This window comes from Hemiscyllium ocellatum, unplaced genomic scaffold (genome assembly GCF_020745735.1).
Source record: "Hemiscyllium ocellatum isolate sHemOce1 unplaced genomic scaffold, sHemOce1.pat.X.cur. scaffold_2510_pat_ctg1, whole genome shotgun sequence".
In the NCBI taxonomy this organism is placed as follows: domain Eukaryota; kingdom Metazoa; phylum Chordata; class Chondrichthyes; order Orectolobiformes; family Hemiscylliidae; genus Hemiscyllium; species Hemiscyllium ocellatum.
Genome location: NW_026868116.1, coordinates 29,299 through 43,854, shown reverse-complemented (window position 1 = coordinate 43,854; position 14,556 = coordinate 29,299). Strand labels below are relative to the sequence as shown.

The following is a 14,556-nucleotide window of genomic DNA, read 5'->3' as shown; positions in this document are numbered from 1 at the left end:
ACGTACCCAGTCAGATGCCTTTCAAATGTTGTAATTGTACCAGCCTCCACACTTCCTCTGGCAGCTCATTCCATATTCAGCTTGAAAACATTGCCCCTAAGATCCCTTTAAAATCTCTTGCCTCACACCTTAGGCTTGTGCCCTCTAGTTTTGTACTCACTTAACCTTGGGAAAAGACCCTGGTTGTTCACCCTATCCATGTCCTTCACGATTTTATGTACCTCGAAGGTCATCTCTCAGCATCCAATGATCCAGGGAAAACAGCCCCAGCCTATTCAGCCTCTCCCTATAGCTCAAATCCTCAACCCTGGCAACACTTTTGCACATCTTTTCAGAATCCTTTCATGTTCTGTAATATCACTCCTACAGCAGGGAGACCAGGACTGAAAGCAGAATTCCAGATGTGGCTGAATCAATGTCCTGTAGAGCTGCAAAACAATGTCCCAACTCCAATACTCAATGCACTGACCAAGTACACCAAACGCCTCCTTCACTACCCTGCCTATCCATGATTCCACTTTCAAAGAACTATCAACCTGCACGACAAGGTCTCTTTGTTCAACAACACTCCCCAGGACCTTCCCATTAAATGTATAAGTCCTGCCCTGATTTGTTTTTTCAAAATGCAGCACCTCACATTTATCTGAATTCACTCCACCTGCCACTCCCCAGCCCATTTGATTGAAGTCCCATTGTACTCTGAGGTAACCTTCTTCCCGATCCACTTCCTCCAGATCCAATTTGGTGTCTATGTAAAGTCACGAACCATAGGAATCATTGATATAAATGATGAAAAGCAGTGAACCCTGCACCGATCCTTACACCATATTGCTCATCACAGGCTTCCAGTCCGAAAGGCAACCCTTCACCACTACCCTCTGTCTCCAACCTTACAGCCAATTTTATATCCAAATAGCTAGTTCTTCCACCTTGAATGTCTTTCTGAAGTCCAAGTTAGTGATTTCCATACACAAAGCCATGCTGACTGTCCCTAATCATTTCTTACCTTTCCAATTACATCTAAATCCTATCCCTGAGAAGCCCTTCCAACAACTTACCTGACTCCAGGCTCACCAGTGTATTGTTCCCTGACTTTTCCTCATCACCTTTCTCAAATAATGGCGCCAGTCTTCCAGCACCTCGGTGATACAAATATCTCAGCGAGGGACCCAACTATCACTTCCCTAGCTTCCCACAAAGTTCTGGGATTCACCTGATCATGTATCAGGGATTTATCAATCTTGATGCATTATACAAGTTCCAGTGCCTCATAACTTATATGGACACTTGTCAAGTTATCCCTATTTATTTCTCCAAACTCTCTCACTTCCATATCCTCCTTCAGTAAAAGCGGACATGAAATACGCAGATAGTATCTCTCCTGCCTCCTGCAGATCCATAGACAATTTTGTTGATCTTTGAGGGTCCCTATTCTCTGCCTGGTTACTCTTTTGTCCTTAGTGTATTTCTAGAATCTCTTTGGATTTTCCCCAAACCCATTTCACAAAGCTCTCTCGTCCCCTTTTTGCCCTCTTAGTTTCCCTCGAGTATACTCCTACTGCCCCTATATACCTCTAGGTATTCACACAAACCCAGCTGTCTGGACTTGCCATATCCCTCCTTCATTTTCTTGACCAGAGCCACAATTCCTCTTGACAGCAGCATTCCTTACACCTCCCAGCCTCGGCCTTAACAGGAACATACTGTCTATATACTCATTGTCGCAGGCCTATGGGGGCAATGGCAGATGAAGACAGAGAAACAATCAATCATTCTCAGTAAAGAGGCAGTGCTGGGAAAGATACCAGCCGAAAGGTAGATGGGTCTCCTGGCCGTGATGGAATGCATCCCCGGGGACTGTAAGGAATGGCAGTGGGTAAATAGCAAATACACTCGTGATAATTCACTAAAATTTGCTGACTCTGGGACGGTTCTAACAGATTGGAAAGCTGCAAATGTGATGCCAATATTTTAAAATGGACGTGTCAGCATAACTTCTGTAGTGGGGGAAATGTCTGATCTCTCAAGAAAGAAATAGTGAGCTATGTGGATAGAAATTGTCTCATCGAGCAGACACAGCATGGATTCATGAAAAGTGGACGACACTAAGATGAGTGGTAGAGCAATGTGTGCAGAGGCCACTGTCAGTCTGCACAGGGATACAGAGAGGTTAATTGAGTGGTTAAGGGTCTGGCAGATGGAGGACAATGTTGGGATATGTGAGGTCATCCATTTTGGTCGGACTAACAACAAACTGGATGATGAAATGGTGAAAACATGCAGCAGGCTGCTGTACAGAGGGAGCTGGGTGTCCTTGTGCATGAATCACAGGAAGCTGGTTTGCAGGTACAGCAGGTAATTAAGGCAGTGAAGGGAATATTGTCCTTCATTGCTAGAGGGATGGTTATGCTGCAGCTGTACAGGGGGCTGGGGAGGCCACACCTGGAGTACTGTGTACAGGTTTTCGTCCCCTACTTCAGGAAGGATGTAATGGCGCTGGAGGGGGTGCAGAGCAGGGTCACTAGTTTGAGTCTGGAGTTGAAAGGGTTGCCTTCTGAGCAGAGATTGACAAAACTGGCATGATCCTCATTGGAATTTAGAATAATGGGAGATTGTATAGGAAAAATATAAAATTATGAAAGGAGTAGATAAGATAGAAGCAGGGAGGTCATTTCCACTGTGGACTGGACAAACTATGGTGCATAGCGACAAAATAAGGGGGTATCAGATTTAGGACTGAGTTCAGGAGAAACTTCTTCAGCTAAAGGGTTGTGAATCTGTGGAATTCCCAGCTGATTGAAACAGTTGAGACTTTCATCTTGAATGTCTTTAGGTCAAAATGTAGATTTACGAACAGGAAAGGAATTAAAGGTTATGGGAGAGAGCAGTAAAGTGGAGCTGAGATCAGCCCTGATCTTATTGAATGGCAGAGCAGGCTGGAGGGGCCAGATGGCCTCCTCCTGCTCCTATTCCTTATGTTACGTTCCCACTTTTCAGCCGTCCCTTTACCTGGGAATAGCAAAGAAGTATTGAAAGATTTTATCTTGTTCAATCACAATGCACCTTTATCCAATTTAGAACAGCAACTTTTAGATCTGGTCTATTCTTTTTTGGAACTATTTTAAAACTATTATAATTATCAGAGAATCCAGACAGTGGGGAAGCAGGTCATTCAGCCCATCACATCCGCACTGACCCTCAGAGACTCCCACCCTACCCATGTAATGCTGCCTTTCCCATGGATAATCCACCCAACCTGCACATCCCTGAACACTGTGGGTAATTCAGCCTGGATAATCCACCCAACCTGCACATCCCTGAACACTGTGGGTAATTCAGCCTGGATAATCCACCTAACCTGCACATCTTTACATAGTGGGAGGAAACCAGAGCAATCAGATGAAACACACGCAGATATTAACAATAAGGTGATCAATCCTTTCTTATTTCCCAGTTCCGTCCAAATAATTTCACTGAACTTACTCCCATGAATATCGTCCCCAAGCACAACTCTAATGCTATCCCTAACCAAAAACACCACTCGTCCTCCTCTCTTGTCCCCCTTTCTATCCTTCCTATAGCATCTATACCCTGGAACATACAGCTGCCAGTCACATCCATCCCTGAGTCATATTTCTATAATACCGATGATATCCCAGTCCCATGTTCAAACCATAACCTGAGCTCATCTGCCTTCCCTGTCAGGCCTCTTGCATTGAAGTAAATGCAGTGTAACTGCTCGGTTCTACCGCGTTCTGCCTTGACTGTTTGATTTCTGAACTGTACCAGCCTCAGACTTACCTCCTTTCTCACTATCTCTTTAGGTTTACCCCCACTCCCTCACTGGTTTAATGCCTCCCGAGTAGTACTAGCAAATCTCCCTGCCTGGATATTAGTCACCTTCCAATTCAGGGACAATCCATCCTTCTTATTCAAGTCACTTCTACTCCAGAGGAGAATTCAATGACCAAAAGATGTGAATCCTTCTGCCCTACACCAGATCTTTAGCCAATCATTCATCTCCTCCATCCTGCTATTCCTACTCTCACTAGCATGTAGCATTGGGAGTAATTCAGATATTACGACCGAGTATCTACTTTTTTATATTCCAGGCTAATTTGCTATATTCTCTCATCAGGACCTATCTTTTTCTCTTCCTGTGTCATTGGTACCAATGTCCAATGACCTCCCACTGGTTATTCTACCCTTTAAAGAATATTCTGCCACCAATCTTTTCTGAACCTTTCAAGTTCCACAACATCCTTCTGATAGGTGGAGAACAGAATTGCACTCAATATTGTAAGAGTGGCCAAACCAATGTCCTGTACAGCCACAACATGACTGCCCAACTCCTGTACTCACTGCTCTGACCAATAATGTAAATCATACCAATCACCTTCACTATCCTATCCACCTGCGACTCTACTTTCAAGGAATTATGAACCTGCACTGTAAGGAAACTTTGCTCAGTAACACTCCCTCGGACCTGACCATTAAGTCTATCAGTCCTGCTAGGCTTTGCTTTTCCAAAAAGCAGCACCTCACATTTATCTAAATTAAACTCCATCTGCCACTCCTCAGCCCATTTCCCCATCTGATCAAGATCCCATTGAAACCTGAGGTACCCTTCTTCACTGCCCACTACACCTCCAATTTTGGTGTCACCTGGAAACTTACTAACAATCCCTCCTATGTTCACATCCAAATCATTTATGTAAATGATGAGAAGTAGTGGACCCAGCACCGACCCTTGTGGCACTCCAGTGGTCACAGTCCTCCAGTCCGAAAAACAACCTTCTACCACCACCCTCTGTCTTCTACCTTTGAGGCAGTTCTATATTCCAAATGGCTAGTTCTCCTGGTATGGTGAGATCTCATCTTGCTAACTAGTCTTCCATGGCGAACCTTGTCGAACGCCTTACTGAAGTCCATATAGATCCCATCTACCGCTCTGCCCTCAAAAATCCACTTTCTTACTTCTTCATAAAACAGCTCAGTCAAGTAAGTGACATGATTTCCCGCACACAAAGCCATGCTGACTATCCCTAATCAGTCCTTGCTTTTCCAAATACATGCAAATCCAGTCCCTCAGGGTTCCCTCCAACAACTTGTCTGGCACCAACATCAGGCTCACAGGTCTGTAGTTCCCGGGCTTGTCCAAACCGCCTTCATTAAACAGTATCATCATATTAACCAACCCCCAGTCTTCTGGCACCTCAGCTGTGACTATCGCTGATACAAAAATCTCAGCAAGGGGCCCAGCAATCACTTCCCGAGCTTCCTACAGAATTTTAGGACACACCTGATGAAATCCTGGGCATTTATCCACCTTTCTGCGTTCCAAGACATCCAGTACCACCTTCGCTGTAATATGGACATTTTTCAAGGTGTCACCATCGATTTCCAACATTCTATATCTTCCATATCCTTCTCCACAGTAAATGCTGATGCAAAATACTTGTTTAGTATCCCCTCCCCACCCCATCGCCTGCAGATCCACACACAGGCTGCCTTGCTGATCCTTGAGGAGCCCTATTCTGTCTCTAGTAACCCATTTGCTCTTAATGTATTTATAAAAACCCTTTGGATTGTCCTTACCCTATTCGCCAAAACTGTGTCCTGTCCCCTTTTTGCCTTACTGATTTTCCTCTTAAGTATACTTCTATTGCCTTTATACTAGAAGGATGTTCTGGATTGGAATAAATGCCAAATATTTCATCTTGATAAAAGGGCAGGACTTACACTGATTAAAAGTCGGGCCTTGCATAGTGATATAGAACAAAGAGACCTCGGGGTTCAGATCTTTGCAGTTTATGTCACATGTAGACAGGGTTGTTCAGAAGATGTATAGCACACTTGCCTTCATTGCTCACACCTTTGAGTATAGGAGTTGGGACATTACATTGAGGTTGTACAGGATGTTGGTGAGGCCTCTTCTGGAATACTGTGCTCAGTTCAGGTTGTGCTGTTATAGGACAGATGTTATTAAGTCGGAGCGGGTTCAGAAGAGATTTACCAGGATGTTGATGGGAATGGATGCTTTCGGTTATAAGGAGAGGCTAGGTAGGCTGGGACCTCTTTCACTGGGGTGTAGGAGGCTGAGGGGTGACCTTATTGGAGGTTTATAAAATCCTGAAGAGTATAGGTAATGTGAACAGCAGGTGCCCTTTCCAGGAGGGGGCGCGATTCAAGAGTGGGTGAGAAAAGGAAGACCCTAAAAAGACGTTCCGGATTTTACTTTTTGTTTTTGTACAGAGAGTGATTCACATGTGGAATAAACTAGCAGAGGACGTGGTAGCTGTGAATACAATTACAATTTAAGGGTGGCACAGTGGCTCAATGGTTAGCACTGCTGCCAGGGACACAGGTTCAATTCCTGCATTGGGTGGCTGTCCATGCGGAGTTTGGATATGCTTCCCCGTGTCAGCGTGAGTTCCTCCAGGTGCTCCCGTTTCTTCCCACAAGCCACAGATGTACAGGGTAGGTGAACTGGCAGTCCTCAATTGCCCATAGTGTTCAGGGATGATTGGGTTTAGTGAATTAGTAAGGGGTAAATGTAGAGTAAAACGGTAGGGGAATGGGATTCTAAGAGGAAAAAGCATTTGGACCTGTATATCGATAGGGAATGCTTGGATGGATTTGGACTAAGTGGAGGTAGATGCGATTAGTTCAGTTCGAATTTATGGTTGACACGGACTGGTTGGAACACAGGGTGTGTGTCAGTGCTGTATAACGTTCTGACTCTATCGCTCGTTATCTCTGTAAATTCCTCTATGCTCGGAACTCTCCGTCAATGCCACCTCATCCAGTCTTACAACTCTTCCTTATCTCGATAATTCCTCTCCAGCCTCAAAACTCAAAAAAGTCTATCAGAAATATCTCTATCTCTGTAACATCCTCAATCCTCAGAATCCTCTCCAACTTTCATCTCCTCCAGCTTCATTACTCTCCCTATCTCTAATCCCCTCCAGTCTCTCAAAGCTCTGCTATATGTGCCTTTTTTATTTCCAGCCTTCAGGATTCCCAATGTTTATTTCTCACTTGATGACGGCCCTTTCCGATTCTGTGCTGAGCTTCTGAATTCTTCCTTAAACCTCTCAATCTCCTTTTCCTCCCAAAACATCGGCCAATCATCTGTCATCTACTCTAGTATCACCCTTTCTGACCTGAAGTCCAATGGAGCCTGTCATATTCCTATAATAAACATCTTAGCGGTCTACAGAACAGAAAAAGGCTCTGGTAGTACATCGGGTCTGTGACAAAGAAAACTACCACCTAACTGTCCTCATCTATTTTCCAATAATTGTGGAAAAGTCTCATCTATCATGGCATTGCAAGTGCACACTAAATACATCTCAAATGCTACCGGGATTTCTGTGTCTCCCACCCTTACAGACAGTGAGGTTCAATGCAACTGTTGCTCGATGATGACATCACCCACAGGAACACAGAGCAGCTGGGTCTGTGCAAACCAGAGATCACCCACACATTGGGAAGGATGGCAGGGTCCCTGAGAGGGGGCACAGGAGATTTACCAGGATGGTACAAGGAATGGGGGATTTTAGTTGCAGAGACATGGGTGTTGTTAATACATATCAAGAATATCCATCTACAATAGATGGACTCTTGTTCTCAACCTCTCCCCTTGCCTGGGCTGTGGTAACCTTCAGGTTAAACCCACCACCAGACATTTCTCCCTAATGAGACAGCAGCCCTATGGTCTGGTCAGACAATGCTGACTACCTTTTACACAGTGATGCCACTGTACCCTGGGGATGGGGAGAGGGAACGCTGAAGGTGGTGGATGGGACACCACTCAGGCACAGTGCTTTGTCCTGGAGGATGTTCACTTTAATATTGTTGGTGTCTGCACTGATGCAGGCAAGTGGAGAATGTTCCAACACAATCCTGTTGTGTGCCTTATAGGGAGCAAACAGACATTGGGGAATCAGGGGTTTGGGGAAACAGATTGTTCTCCTTGTAGCAGAGGAAATTGCGGGTGCCCTGTGACAGAGGGGTTTACAGATTTAGAATAATCCACCTTACACTCATGAGTTCATCAGAAAAGGATTACAGGACACATATTGAAGACTTGGGGGAGATCTACTGAGAGTGTGGGGTGATTCAAAAGAGGACATTTATGCAGCAAATGGGAATGAGCTGGAATACAATACTCACACACAATGTGAATATCCAGCTCCTGATGAATTGAGTAATTTTGTCACAGTTTGGCGTTACAATTACTGAGATTACCATCTGAATGTCCACCTGTAATACACGTTTATAAAACTGTCACTGTCAGTTCATTTAAGAAACTCTCACCACCCCCTCCTCCTGGCCCAGGATGACTGGACACATTACCCCTTGTGGGGGTCAGCAGTTAGTTCAGGGGGAAATCTGTATGGGTTTCTGTGAGTTTCCACACTGGGTCTTCATGTGACTGAACAGGGCAGATCTTTGACACATGGGACACAATGTTTCAAGAGTCAGTGCGATGTGGAGAGCAGGATGTGCTTCCTTTTCTTTCCTTCCGTGCTACCGCTGTGCCTCATCAATTAGACAGGGGGGGTGAAAGGCTCATGCAGCTCGATGGGCAAGTTGTCTCCATTCTGACCCATGAGCAGCAAGCTCCTCCCAGTCATTCCAAAGAGTCTCTCTGAAAAGGTAACAACTGCTTCCCACTGCCCAGTGCTCCCAGGAAATGTTTAGAAGAATGAGCGGGGAAATCTCTGAGAAAAGGCAGAACGGTAAAGTTCCAAAAGGATTATAAACAGTTTACAGAGAGGGATTCATTGGAGAAGTGGGCAACAAGTTAGCAAATGGAGCATAATTTGGGAAATTGTGAAGTTGCTCATTTTGGAGGAGATAATAAAAGAACAGAGTGCTATGTAAATGGTGGAAACTGTCGAAAGCTGCACCACAAAGGGACCAGGGGTAATTGCGTAGGAAACACAGTTATAACAGGGAATCAGGATGGGGAATGGAACGTTGTTTCTTATTACAAGGAGTTTTCAGTGTAAGTGTTTGGAGTATATACCTGAGAGTAACTTTACAAAGTGCGAGTGAGACCACATCTGGAGTAATGACAGAAGTTTTGGTCCCTTTATTTAAGGGAATACATAATTTCATCCGAGGCATTTCAGAAAAGATTAACTGGGATGATCCCTGGCTTGTAGGGATTATCTTTTAAGAAAAGGCTGAAAATGTTGGGACTCTACTCACTGGATTTGGGAAGAATGAGAGGTGATCTCATTGTAACATGCAGGATTCTTAAGGAGTTTGACAGGGTAAATACTGAGAGGATGTTTCCCATCATGAGGGATCTGGAATCAGATACTCGGATAGTCACGGAATCAAGGGTTCTGTTTTAGATTCGTCAAGTTTAAGGCAACATCAACACGGGTCAGGGGTTTCAGTAGCAATGGAGCTGGGGTGAAGGGGGGGGGGAAGCAACGTTTTAGAGATTGGAATTCCTGGTGTTTGTGATTGTGTAGATACCTGATCAGAAGGTCACCTTGGGGTTACAGATATGAGAGCAATATTGTGAAGAGTGTAGTTCTGCCTCAGACAGTTCCCAGGGAGAGGGAGGGGCTCAGCAGTAAGGGAAAGGAATTTGTAATAGCAACTGAAGGCAATGGGTTTAACCATTTCAATGTTCCGTTGCAGGAAATTGCAGCCAATCGCGTAGTGGGAGTGTGATGAGCAGTTTGATAACTGAGTAATGGAGAGGGATGATGGGGAGGGAGAGCTAGGCATTGTCAGTGTACATGTGAACCCTCAGACGGTGCTTTTGGACGATGTCACCTCCTGACAGTATGTGGGTGAGAAACAGGAGGGACCAAGAATCGATCCTTGAGGGACACCACATACAAGGAATTTAGAAAGGAATGGGAGAGTGGGGATGGAGTAGGTTTTTCCAACAACGGTGAGGTCAAAATATTACTTCGTAGCAGAATGGGAGAGAAGGACATAACCAGAAAAGACAGACAGACAGAACAAGGAACAATACCTGTGATTTGGTGAGGGGAGGGAGGTGGGGGTGATGTGGAGGAAGAGCCCAACTCCAAAAACACACTTTCTTCATTGGTGACATCACCCAACTCCACCCTAGTCTCAGCTCATTTACTGAATGCAGGGATGGACGAGTATTTATCTCCAGACTTAATTATCCAAACACTCTTGGCCAGCCTCCCACATTCAACTTACATGTAATCTCAAGAGTATCTTAAACCCTCCTGCCCAAGTGCTCACTTGTACCAAAACTAGTTGATCCATCGAAAGGCTCCTATTTACAGGCAACAATTTAAAATTCTCACCCTGTGAACATCCCTGTCTCCCTGCACCACACACCCTGCAAGACCTTGACAACTCATTTGTGTTTATTCATTGCTTCACCTGTCTGGCTGTTTCTACTGTTGCCAAGGCAACACTGTCTGGAATTCCCACCTGAACCCTCTCAGACCTGCTTTCCTCTTTTAAGGTGTTCTCGAAAACCTGCTCATTTGGCAATGCTTTTGATCACTTGACCTAGTATCTCAATCTGTGGCCTTATGCCAGAATTTTTCAATAGTATTTCTGTGAAATTATAAACATGATTAAAAAAAACAAACTGTTGCTGATTTGCACATACATTGTCAACTCTTCAATATTGCTGAGTGAATAATCTATAACAGCACTTACCCAACCACATTGTGGGAGCACCTTCACCACATGAACTGCAGCTGGACAGGGAAATCAAACATCACCCTCTCCACAGGCAATGGGGCTTTGGCACTGATCACTGGGATCTGTGGAGGGAGAAACACAGTTGCTATTTCAGGGAGTGCAAAATGCATTATAAGGAGGGAAAATGGGGCAGAATTTGGGATTTTCAAATTTGTGATTCACAATGTGCACTAAGTTCTGTAAAACCTCTCATCCCATACCATGAAAATTTCCTTCTCTTTCTGGTCTATGTCTTTCCTTTCCCCTGCCCTGCACCTTCACACATTCCAATGCCTTGGCCACAACAACACTGTGCTGTCAGTGAAGTTTATCACGTGGTTGAGTATTGTCCCGCCCCTCATTCACTCCGATTGGTTGAAGGACCAACTGGCACATCCTGGTCCTCCAGCCTCGTTCCCCCGACTCTTATTGGTCCTGCGCTGACATCAATAATCCGAGGCCCATTGTGGGCTGGAGCATGCTCAGTGCTTCCTGCTTTTGCTGCTGTTCATCAGGTATGAGAGAGAGAGAGGGCTCATCCCTGTTTCTCCTGATGTCAGACAATAACAACAACTACCTGCATTGTATGGAGCCTTTCACATTGACAAATCTCCTAAAATGCTTCACGGATGATGGAAACGTTGATTAAAGAGAACGATTTTTAGATACATCTTTAAGGCGGACAGAGGGGGTTAGGGAGGATATTCCAAAGGTTTGTGTCCTCAGCAGCTCCAATCGTGCAGTGATATAGGTGGGCAACAGCTTACAATGGAGACAGTTAGTGGCTAACCACAGGTTAACAACCTCATGTCGTAGCCACCTCATGTCACAGCCTGTCATTACACACTACCTATGGTTAGCCACTAATAGTCTCCATTAACAGCTAGTCACCCTCCCCCAGTCAGATCGTTATCCACTCCTTTATCCAACCGCTCTTCTCACTCTATCCCCACCTTTACTCCTTTTATCTTGCCCCCATCCCCCCACACTATCTTCTGCACATAAACGGACTTTTTTTTCTCAGTAACATCTGTTCTGTGGAAGGGACACCGGATCTGAAACGTTAACTCTGATTTCTCGTCACAGATGCTGCCAGACCTGCTGAGCTTCTCCAGACCCTCCTGGTTGTTGTTTCTGATTTACAGCATCTGCAGTTCTTTTGGTTTTAATTTACCGGGAGTTTGTAATTCAGGTCCAACAGCCTCTGTCCCAGTCTCTGCTGTCTCTCCCACCCCCACCCAGTGACACTGCACCTGCACAGCTCATGGACAGGTGTCGTCTTGCTGGCCACACCCCTCATTCACTCCCATTGGCTGCAGGACCACACAGACTCTCCTCCTATTGGTCTGGAGCTGCCGTTAATCAAGCCGGCGCCGATTGAGAGGTGAGCTCCTCCCTCTCTCTGCTCTGGGATGAGCTTCATCATTCACAGTGAATGGGGCAGTATCACAGAGCACAGGGGCTGGGGGCTATTCAGCCCATTGGAGCTGTCCTCTCTCCCTCTGTAGATGGTGCAAATCTGTCCCAACTACCCCCAAATCTTTCCTTAAAAAGTAAAATTCCAAGTCTGTTTCAAAATACCTGCTGAATCTGTGTCGTTCAGACTGTTCCAGATGCTCAGAACTTACTGAGTAAAATAGTGTTCACATTTTCACCTTGTATTATTTGCCAATTACTTGAACGTAGTTACTAAAAATTGTGACAGGGTTAACAATTCCTCTCTCTCTTTGCAAATTCAAGACCTTGGAACAAAATCGGCACCAGGTCAAAATCACTGCTTCACCTTCTCAGCTCCAAGGATAATTATCTGTGCTTCAGCTAGCTCTGCACAAAAGAGAGGAATGCATCTTAATTTATTAAGATCAAAGAAACAGACCTCCGGTCCAATTCGTCTGTGCCAACAAGGAATCCTAAACTAATGAATTCCCATTTACCATCTATTGGCCTGTATCCATCAAAACCCTTCCTATTCATGTACCCAATTGGAAGCCTTTTAAATGTTGTGATTTTATCAGCCTCCACTACTTCATCTGGTAGCCCCTCCCATACACACACCACACTCAGCTTGAAAATGTTGCCAGTTCGATCCCTTTTAAATCTTTGCCCTCTCAACTTAAACCCATGTGCTCTAGTTTTGGACCCACCTAACCTGAGGAAAAAGGATGCCAGCTGCTCACCTTATCCACGCGCCTCGTGATTTTATAAATCTCAATGAAGTCACCTCTCAGTCTTTGACTCTCCAGAGAAAATAGCCCCAGCCTATTCAGCCCCTCCCTGTAGCCCAAATCCTCCAATCCTGGTAACGTTTTTGTAAATCTTGTCCAAACCTTTTCAAATTTCACAACATCCTTCCCAGAACAGGGAAATTCAAACTGAAAACAGAATTCCAGAAGTGGCTTAATCAACGTCCTGTCCAGCCACAATATGACGTCCCAGCTTCTGTATTCAATGCATTGACCATTAACGGAGAGCGTTAATGGAGTCCCATTTGCCAGCGGTTCACCCTTATCCCTCTAAAACCTCCCTCTTCAAGTACCCAGTCAGACGCCTTTTAAATGCTGCAATTGTACTAGCCTCCACCCCTTCCTCTGGCAGCTCATTCCATACTTGCAATGCCCTCAACATGAACACGATGCCCCTTAAATCCCCTTTAAATCTTTTCCCTCTCACCTTAAGCCTGTACCCTCTCGTTCTGGAGCCACCGAACTTGGGAAAAAGTCCCTGACTGCTCACCTTATCCATGCCCTTCATGACTTTATAAGATCACCTCTCAGCCTCCAAATCTCCAGGGAAAATAGTCCCAGCCTATTCAGCCTTTCCCAATAGCTCAAATCGTCCAACCCCAGGAAAGTCCTTGCAAATGTTTTCTGAACCCTTTCAAGTTTCTCAACATTATTCCAAGAACAGGGAGATTGGAACTGAAAACAGAATTCCAGAAGGGCCTTCATCAGTGCCCTGTCCAGCCACAATATGACATCACAACAGCTGCATTCAATGCATTGACCAATAACGGGGAGCGTACCAAATGCTGCATTCACTCCCCTGCCTACCTGTGACTCTACTTTCAGGGAACTATGAACCTGCACTCCAAGGTCCCATTGTTCAGCAATGTTCCCCAGGACTTTACCATTAAGTGCATAAGTCCTGCCCTGATTTGCCTTTCCAAAATATAACAGCTCACATTTATCTAATTTGAACTCAGTCTGCAATTCCTTGCTCCAATGGCCCATCTGATCAAGATCCTGTTGTATTCTGAACTAACCTTCTTCACTGTCCACTACACCTCCAATTTTGGTGTCTTCTGTAAACCTACTGACCATATCTCATATATTCACATCCAAGTCATTTATTTAAGGGCCCAATATCCATCCCTGCAGCACACTGCTGCTCACAGGCCTCCAGTCCGCAAAGCAACCCTCAATCATCATCCTCTGTCTCCTACATTCAAGGTAGTTTTGTAATGGCTTGCTCTCCCTGCATTCCATGTGATCTAACCCTGCTAACCAGTCTGCTTTGTGGAACCTTGTTGAATGTCCATATAAACAACATTCACCGCCTGGCTTAATCAATTTTCTTTGTCACTTCAAAACACTCACTCAAGTTAGTGAAACACAATTGTGCATGTACAAAGCCACAGTGACTCTCCCTGATCATTCCTTACCTTTCCAAATAGATGGATATCCTGTCCATTCAAACAACTTGCCTGCCTGACTTCAGGCTCACTGTTCTCTTGTTCCATGGCCCCTCCTTACCACCTTTTTTAAAATAATGGCACCTCACCTGTCACTATCAACGATACAAATACCTCAGGAGAGGCCCAACAATCACTTCCCTAGATTTCCAGAAAGTTCC

The 14,556-nt window shown here is 45.0% G+C and overlaps 1 long non-coding RNA gene across 2 annotated transcripts in view; it reads right to left on the bottom strand.

The window, feature by feature from the left end:
* LOC132812001 (uncharacterized) overlaps positions 1–14,556 on the bottom strand; it is a 44,346-nt gene that overhangs the window by 28,435 nt on the left and 1,355 nt on the right. The window contains exons 2-3 of one of the 2 annotated variants that reach the window (XR_009643441.1): positions 10,681–10,787; positions 8,179–8,268 (exon numbers count right to left, since the gene is read on the bottom strand). This is a non-coding gene — a long non-coding RNA (uncharacterized LOC132812001). The remainder of the gene's footprint in view (positions 1–8,178; positions 8,269–10,680; positions 10,788–14,556) is intronic. The other variant, XR_009643442.1, reaches the window with a different exon arrangement.